Here is a 10,648-nt window from a genome sequence, read left to right as displayed (position 1 = left end):
GACAGATAGGGACAGATAGGGACAGATAGGGACAGATAGGGACAGATAGGGACAGATAGGGACAGATAGGGACAGATAGGGACAGATAGGGACAGATAGGGACAGATAGGGACAGATAGGGACAGATAGGGACAGATAGGGACAGATAGGGACAGATAGGGACAGATAGGGACAGATAGGGACAGATAGGGACAGATAGGGACAGATAGGGACAGATAGGGACAGATAGGGACAGATAGGGACAGATAGGGACAGATAGGGACAGATAGGGACAGATAGGGACAGATAGGGACAGATAGGGACAGATAGGGACAGATAGGGACAGATAGGGACAGATAGGGACAGATAGGGACAGATAGGGACAGATAGGGACAGATAGGGACAGATAGGGACAGATAGGGACAGATAGGGACAGATAGGGACAGATAGGGACAGATAGGGACAGATAGGGACAGATAGGGACAGATAGGGACAGATAGGGACAGATAGGGACAGATAGGGACAGATAGGGACAGATAGGGACAGATAGGGACAGATAGGGACAGATAGGGACAGATAGGGACAGATAGGGACAGATAGGGACAGATAGGGACAGATAGGGACAGATAGGGACAGATAGGGACAGATAGGGACAGATAGGGACAGATAGGGACAGATAGGGACAGATAGGGACAGATAGGGACAGATAGGGACAGATAGGGACAGATAGGGACAGATAGGGACAGATAGGGACAGATAGGGACAGATAGGGACAGATAGGGACAGATAGGGACAGATAGGGACAGATAGGGACAGATAGGGACAGATAGGGACAGATAGGGACAGATAGGGACAGATAGGGACAGATAGGGACAGATAGGGACAGATAGGGACAGATAGGGACAGATAGGGACAGATAGGGACAGATAGGGACAGATAGGGACAGATAGGGACAGATAGGGACAGATAGGGACAGATAGGGACAGATAGGGACAGATAGGGACAGATAGGGACAGATAGGGACAGATAGGGACAGATAGGGACAGATAGGGACAGATAGGGACAGATAGGGACAGATAGGGACAGATAGGGACAGATAGGGACAGATAGGGACAGATAGGGACAGATAGGGACAGATAGGGACAGATAGGGACAGATAGGGACAGATAGGGACAGATAGGGACAGATAGGGACAGATAGGGACAGATAGGGACAGATAGGGACAGATAGGGACAGATAGGGACAGATAGGGACAGATAGGGACAGATAGGGACAGATAGGGACAGATAGGGACAGATAGGGACAGATAGGGACAGATAGGGACAGATAGGGACAGATAGGGACAGATAGGGACAGATAGGGACAGATAGGGACAGATAGGGACAGATAGGGACAGATAGGGACAGATAGGGACAGATAGGGACAGATAGGGACAGATAGGGACAGATAGGGACAGATAGGGACAGATAGGGACAGATAGGGACAGATAGGGACAGATAGGGACAGATAGGGACAGATAGGGACAGATAGGGACAGATAGGGACAGATAGGGACAGATAGGGACAGATAGGGACAGATAGGGACAGATAGGGACAGATAGGGACAGATAGGGACAGATAGGGACAGATAGGGACAGATAGGGACAGATAGGGACAGATAGGGACAGATAGGGACAGATAGGGACAGATAGGGACAGATAGGGACAGATAGGGACAGATAGGGACAGATAGGGACAGATAGGGACAGATAGGGACAGATAGGGACAGATAGGGACAGATAGGGACAGATAGGGACAGATAGGGACAGATAGGGACAGATAGGGACAGATAGGGACAGATAGGGACAGATAGGGACAGATAGGGACAGATAGGGACAGATAGGGACAGATAGGGACAGATAGGGACAGATAGGGACAGATAGGGACAGATAGGGACAGATAGGGACAGATAGGGACAGATAGGGACAGATAGGGACAGATAGGGACAGATAGGGACAGATAGGGACAGATAGGGACAGATAGGGACAGATAGGGACAGATAGGGACAGATAGGGACAGATAGGGACAGATAGGGACAGATAGGGACAGATAGGGACAGATAGGGACAGATAGGGACAGATAGGGACAGATAGGGACAGATAGGGACAGATAGGGACAGATAGGGACAGATAGGGACAGATAGGGACAGATAGGGACAGATAGGGACAGATAGGGACAGATAGGGACAGATAGGGACAGATAGGGACAGATAGGGACAGATAGGGACAGATAGGGACAGATAGGGACAGATAGGGACAGATAGGGACAGATAGGGACAGATAGGGACAGATAGGGACAGATAGGGACAGATAGGGACAGATAGGGACAGATAGGGACAGATAGGGACAGATAGGGACAGATAGGGACAGATAGGGACAGATAGGGACAGATAGGGACAGATAGGGACAGATAGGGACAGATAGGGACAGATAGGGACAGATAGGGACAGATAGGGACAGATAGGGACAGATAGGGACAGATAGGGACAGATAGGGACAGATAGGGACAGATAGGGACAGATAGGGACAGATAGGGACAGATAGGGACAGATAGGGACAGATAGGGACAGATAGGGACAGATAGGGACAGATAGGGACAGATAGGGACAGATAGGGACAGATAGGGACAGATAGGGACAGATAGGGACAGATAGGGACAGATAGGGACAGATAGGGACAGATAGGGACAGATAGGGACAGATAGGGACAGATAGGGACAGATAGGGACAGATAGGGACAGATAGGGACAGATAGGGACAGATAGGGACAGATAGGGACAGATAGGGACAGATAGGGACAGATAGGGACAGATAGGGACAGATAGGGACAGATAGGGACAGATAGGGACAGATAGGGACAGATAGGGACAGATAGGGACAGATAGGGACAGATAGGGACAGATAGGGACAGATAGGGACAGATAGGGACAGATAGGGACAGATAGGGACAGATAGGGACAGATAGGGACAGATAGGGACAGATAGGGACAGATAGGGACAGATAGGGACAGATAGGGACAGATAGGGACAGATAGGGACAGATAGGGACAGATAGGGACAGATAGGGACAGATAGGGACAGATAGGGACAGATAGGGACAGATAGGGACAGATAGGGACAGATAGGGACAGATAGGGACAGATAGGGACAGATAGGGACAGATAGGGACAGATAGGGACAGATAGGGACAGATAGGGACAGATAGGGACAGATAGGGACAGATAGGGACAGATAGGGACAGATAGGGACAGATAGGGACAGATAGGGACAGATAGGGACAGATAGGGACAGATAGGGACAGATAGGGACAGATAGGGACAGATAGGGACAGATAGGGACAGATAGGGACAGATAGGGACAGATAGGGACAGATAGGGACAGATAGGGACAGATAGGGACAGATAGGGACAGATAGGGACAGATAGGGACAGATAGGGACAGATAGGGACAGATAGGGACAGATAGGGACAGATAGGGACAGATAGGGACAGATAGGGACAGATAGGGACAGATAGGGACAGATAGGGACAGATAGGGACAGATAGGGACAGATAGGGACAGATAGGGACAGATAGGGACAGATAGGGACAGATAGGGACAGATAGGGACAGATAGGGACAGATAGGGACAGATAGGGACAGATAGGGACAGATAGGGACAGATAGGGACAGATAGGGACAGATAGGGACAGATAGGGACAGATAGGGACAGATAGGGACAGATAGGGACAGATAGGGACAGATAGGGACAGATAGGGACAGATAGGGACAGATAGGGACAGATAGGGACAGATAGGGACAGATAGGGACAGATAGGGACAGATAGGGACAGATAGGGACAGATAGGGACAGATAGGGACAGATAGGGACAGATAGGGACAGATAGGGACAGATAGGGACAGATAGGGACAGATAGGGACAGATAGGGACAGATAGGGACAGATAGGGACAGATAGGGACAGATAGGGACAGATAGGGACAGATAGGGACAGATAGGGACAGATAGGGACAGATAGGGACAGATAGGGACAGATAGGGACAGATAGGGACAGATAGGGACAGATAGGGACAGATAGGGACAGATAGGGACAGATAGGGACAGATAGGGACAGATAGGGACAGATAGGGACAGATAGGGACAGATAGGGACAGATAGGGACAGATAGGGACAGATAGGGACAGATAGGGACAGATAGGGACAGATAGGGACAGATAGGGACAGATAGGGACAGATAGGGACAGATAGGGACAGATAGGGACAGATAGGGACAGATAGGGACAGATAGGGACAGATAGGGACAGATAGGGACAGATAGGGACAGATAGGGACAGATAGGGACAGATAGGGACAGATAGGGACAGATAGGGACAGATAGGGACAGATAGGGACAGATAGGGACAGATAGGGACAGATAGGGACAGATAGGGACAGATAGGGACAGATAGGGACAGATAGGGACAGATAGGGACAGATAGGGACAGATAGGGACAGATAGGGACAGATAGGGACAGATAGGGACAGATAGGGACAGATAGGGACAGATAGGGACAGATAGGGACAGATAGGGACAGATAGGGACAGATAGGGACAGATAGGGACAGATAGGGACAGATAGGGACAGATAGGGACAGATAGGGACAGATAGGGACAGATAGGGACAGATAGGGACAGATAGGGACAGATAGGGACAGATAGGGACAGATAGGGACAGATAGGGACAGATAGGGACAGATAGGGACAGATAGGGACAGATAGGGACAGATAGGGACAGATAGGGACAGATAGGGACAGATAGGGACAGATAGGGACAGATAGGGACAGATAGGGACAGATAGGGACAGATAGGGACAGATAGGGACAGATAGGGACAGATAGGGACAGATAGGGACAGATAGGGACAGATAGGGACAGATAGGGACAGATAGGGACAGATAGGGACAGATAGGGACAGATAGGGACAGATAGGGACAGATAGGGACAGATAGGGACAGATAGGGACAGATAGGGACAGATAGGGACAGATAGGGACAGATAGGGACAGATAGGGACAGATAGGGACAGATAGGGACAGATAGGGACAGATAGGGACAGATAGGGACAGATAGGGACAGATAGGGACAGATAGGGACAGATAGGGACAGATAGGGACAGATAGGGACAGATAGGGACAGATAGGGACAGATAGGGACAGATAGGGACAGATAGGGACAGATAGGGACAGATAGGGACAGATAGGGACAGATAGGGACAGATAGGGACAGATAGGGACAGATAGGGACAGATAGGGACAGATAGGGACAGATAGGGACAGATAGGGACAGATAGGGACAGATAGGGACAGATAGGGACAGATAGGGACAGATAGGGACAGATAGGGACAGATAGGGACAGATAGGGACAGATAGGGACAGATAGGGACAGATAGGGACAGATAGGGACAGATAGGGACAGATAGGGACAGATAGGGACAGATAGGGACAGATAGGGACAGATAGGGACAGATAGGGACAGATAGGGACAGATAGGGACAGATAGGGACAGATAGGGACAGATAGGGACAGATAGGGACAGATAGGGACAGATAGGGACAGATAGGGACAGATAGGGACAGATAGGGACAGATAGGGACAGATAGGGACAGATAGGGACAGATAGGGACAGATAGGGACAGATAGGGACAGATAGGGACAGATAGGGACAGATAGGGACAGATAGGGACAGATAGGGACAGATAGGGACAGATAGGGACAGATAGGGACAGATAGGGACAGATAGGGACAGATAGGGACAGATAGGGACAGATAGGGACAGATAGGGACAGATAGGGACAGATAGGGACAGATAGGGACAGATAGGGACAGATAGGGACAGATAGGGACAGATAGGGACAGATAGGGACAGATAGGGACAGATAGGGACAGATAGGGACAGATAGGGACAGATAGGGACAGATAGGGACAGATAGGGACAGATAGGGACAGATAGGGACAGATAGGGACAGATAGGGACAGATAGGGACAGATAGGGACAGATAGGGACAGATAGGGACAGATAGGGACAGATAGGGACAGATAGGGACAGATAGGGACAGATAGGGACAGATAGGGACAGATAGGGACAGATAGGGACAGATAGGGACAGATAGGGACAGATAGGGACAGATAGGGACAGATAGGGACAGATAGGGACAGATAGGGACAGATAGGGACAGATAGGGACAGATAGGGACAGATAGGGACAGATAGGGACAGATAGGGACAGATAGGGACAGATAGGGACAGATAGGGACAGATAGGGACAGATAGGGACAGATAGGGACAGATAGGGACAGATAGGGACAGATAGGGACAGATAGGGACAGATAGGGACAGATAGGGACAGATAGGGACAGATAGGGACAGATAGGGACAGATAGGGACAGATAGGGACAGATAGGGACAGATAGGGACAGATAGGGACAGATAGGGACAGATAGGGACAGATAGGGACAGATAGGGACAGATAGGGACAGATAGGGACAGATAGGGACAGATAGGGACAGATAGGGACAGATAGGGACAGATAGGGACAGATAGGGACAGATAGGGACAGATAGGGACAGATAGGGACAGATAGGGACAGATAGGGACAGATAGGGACAGATAGGGACAGATAGGGACAGATAGGGACAGATAGGGACAGATAGGGACAGATAGGGACAGATAGGGACAGATAGGGACAGATAGGGACAGATAGGGACAGATAGGGACAGATAGGGACAGATAGGGACAGATAGGGACAGATAGGGACAGATAGGGACAGATAGGGACAGATAGGGACAGATAGGGACAGATAGGGACAGATAGGGACAGATAGGGACAGATAGGGACAGATAGGGACAGATAGGGACAGATAGGGACAGATAGGGACAGATAGGGACAGATAGGGACAGATAGGGACAGATAGGGACAGATAGGGACAGATAGGGACAGATAGGGACAGATAGGGACAGATAGGGACAGATAGGGACAGATAGGGACAGATAGGGACAGATAGGGACAGATAGGGACAGATAGGGACAGATAGGGACAGATAGGGACAGATAGGGACAGATAGGGACAGATAGGGACAGATAGGGACAGATAGGGACAGATAGGGACAGATAGGGACAGATAGGGACAGATAGGGACAGATAGGGACAGATAGGGACAGATAGGGACAGATAGGGACAGATAGGGACAGATAGGGACAGATAGGGACAGATAGGGACAGATAGGGACAGATAGGGACAGATAGGGACAGATAGGGACAGATAGGGACAGATAGGGACAGATAGGGACAGATAGGGACAGATAGGGACAGATAGGGACAGATAGGGACAGATAGGGACAGATAGGGACAGATAGGGACAGATAGGGACAGATAGGGACAGATAGGGACAGATAGGGACAGATAGGGACAGATAGGGACAGATAGGGACAGATAGGGACAGATAGGGACAGATAGGGACAGATAGGGACAGATAGGGACAGATAGGGACAGATAGGGACAGATAGGGACAGATAGGGACAGATAGGGACAGATAGGGACAGATAGGGACAGATAGGGACAGATAGGGACAGATAGGGACAGATAGGGACAGATAGGGACAGATAGGGACAGATAGGGACAGATAGGGACAGATAGGGACAGATAGGGACAGATAGGGACAGATAGGGACAGATAGGGACAGATAGGGACAGATAGGGACAGATAGGGACAGATAGGGACAGATAGGGACAGATAGGGACAGATAGGGACAGATAGGGACAGATAGGGACAGATAGGGACAGATAGGGACAGATAGGGACAGATAGGGACAGATAGGGACAGATAGGGACAGATAGGGACAGATAGGGACAGATAGGGACAGATAGGGACAGATAGGGACAGATAGGGACAGATAGGGACAGATAGGGACAGATAGGGACAGATAGGGACAGATAGGGACAGATAGGGACAGATAGGGACAGATAGGGACAGATAGGGACAGATAGGGACAGATAGGGACAGATAGGGACAGATAGGGACAGATAGGGACAGATAGGGACAGATAGGGACAGATAGGGACAGATAGGGACAGATAGGGACAGATAGGGACAGATAGGGACAGATAGGGACAGATAGGGACAGATAGGGACAGATAGGGACAGATAGGGACAGATAGGGACAGATAGGGACAGATAGGGACAGATAGGGACAGATAGGGACAGATAGGGACAGATAGGGACAGATAGGGACAGATAGGGACAGATAGGGACAGATAGGGACAGATAGGGACAGATAGGGACAGATAGGGACAGATAGGGACAGATAGGGACAGATAGGGACAGATAGGGACAGATAGGGACAGATAGGGACAGATAGGGACAGATAGGGACAGATAGGGACAGATAGGGACAGATAGGGACAGATAGGGACAGATAGGGACAGATAGGGACAGATAGGGACAGATAGGGACAGATAGGGACAGATAGGGACAGATAGGGACAGATAGGGACAGATAGGGACAGATAGGGACAGATAGGGACAGATAGGGACAGATAGGGACAGATAGGGACAGATAGGGACAGATAGGGACAGATAGGGACAGATAGGGACAGATAGGGACAGATAGGGACAGATAGGGACAGATAGGGACAGATAGGGACAGATAGGGACAGATAGGGACAGATAGGGACAGATAGGGACAGATAGGGACAGATAGGGACAGATAGGGACAGATAGGGACAGATAGGGACAGATAGGGACAGATAGGGACAGATAGGGACAGATAGGGACAGATAGGGACAGATAGGGACAGATAGGGACAGATAGGGACAGATAGGGACAGACTTACCCCGACGCTGCAACTCCACGTTCAGCAGGAAGCAGGGGGCAGCACTCCCTCCTCCTCCCCCCTGCTCTGCTGGGCTACACTTGGGCTGGCCGTTCTGCATGCAGCCTGATTGGAATCATGCTGCACACAAAACAGACACCCATTAATGCACTGAATGTGCATGTAGGTATGGCGTAGGGCGGCCTCTGGGCCCCCTGAGCGCAGAGGCCGGGTCACCATGGCGACCCCAGCAACCCGTGACGCCACGCCTATGCGCTCAATGCAGCTGTGGGGTCACCACAGTGTTAAATTAACATTAACGCCTTCCCTTACATGGGGGTGCGCTTCAATCAACTTTATTTATACACACATTATTCTTCTCTTCTCATTTGGATATGAGGGTCACCAGTGACTGCTGAATATTGTTATTAGGCTGTCCAACCAGCGCAGGGTTTTTATAATTGACTTTTCTTATCCAGTAGTAATAGTGACTTCTATAGTGGCTTCAGTAGTAATAGTGACCCCTATATTAGCCCCAGTAGTAACAGTAACCTCCACAGTGGCACCAGTAGCAATAGTGACCCCCACAGTGGCCTCAGTAGTAATAGTGTCCCCTGTATTAGCCCCAGTTGCAATAATGTCCCCTATATTAGATGTCTAAAACCAAACTTTATTGAGATACTATTAAAAACCAGGGCACTTGAACACATAATCCACATCAGACCAAGTAGATACTGGAATGAACGTGAAAGTGATTGACAGACAAAAATACAGAATTAATTTGGAACCCAAGACCAGGATACCACATTTACACAACTAGACAGGAATCCCTGAAGGCCGATTGTGACCAAGAGGATCAGCGATCCTGAATAAGGATGTTTATGGATAGGAAAAAATATGCAACAACTTGGACTTCTAAGGGTACACTATGATATAAATGTGTTATCAGATAGCCCAAGGAAAAAAGGAGAAAAGGGATTATGCATGAAGAACACTGGTTACAGCGTCCGCAGGGATTGATCTGCATTAAGTTTCAGTTTCTTTCCATAGTGCAGCCAGTGTAGCTGGTTTTCCACGGTATACCACATCCGTTAGGGCTCCCCACAGGTAGACATTAGGGGGGGTTACATCAGGGGAACAGAGAGGGAATTCAACAGCACCTCTCCATCCTATCCAGCATTTTGGCAGACCATCATGGAGATATTCTATCACGGCTCGGTTGGTAGTGTGGTGGTGCGCCATCTTGTTACACGCAAAAAATTAGGTTCTGCTCCATCTTTCTGTGTTTTGCGTAGCAAATGCCCCTCATAGAAGTCTAAAGTCATAGGTGCGCAAATATGCCAGGGGAATGCGTAAAACACTGCGCAAAACTGCTAAAAAACACATCTGGACTTCATTAGGATAAATAGCCTTTTAATCCATGGAAGGGGGTGTCACCTGACCTGGCCCCGTGTGCACAAAAAGTACAGTACTAGGCATGACTGCAAATCAACCTCAACAACCTTGTTATGTGCAAATACGTTGCATTGGAGAGAGCTTTTGCGTATACGCTCATGTGAAGCGGCCCTTAAGGTAGTATTTACTGCTTCTGTATGTATATTCGAAAATATCTACACCACATATACATTACACATGTACATTATTCCCATCAGTGTGAATAATGTGCAGCAGATATTACAAACATCATCACTTCTACTATTCTGCTCCCTGTTAGGAGGACCCAGCGGTGTTTGGCCAACTGGCTCAGGAAGCATCACCTCTACGACCATCCGAGAGAGACTGCGGTTCCAACATGTAC

Source organism: Eleutherodactylus coqui, chromosome 11 (genome assembly GCF_035609145.1).
Source record: "Eleutherodactylus coqui strain aEleCoq1 chromosome 11, aEleCoq1.hap1, whole genome shotgun sequence".
Taxonomy (NCBI): Eukaryota; Metazoa; Chordata; class Amphibia; order Anura; family Eleutherodactylidae; genus Eleutherodactylus; species Eleutherodactylus coqui.
The sequence above is the reverse complement of the archived record's forward strand: the minus strand, read 5'-3'. Positions refer to the sequence as shown.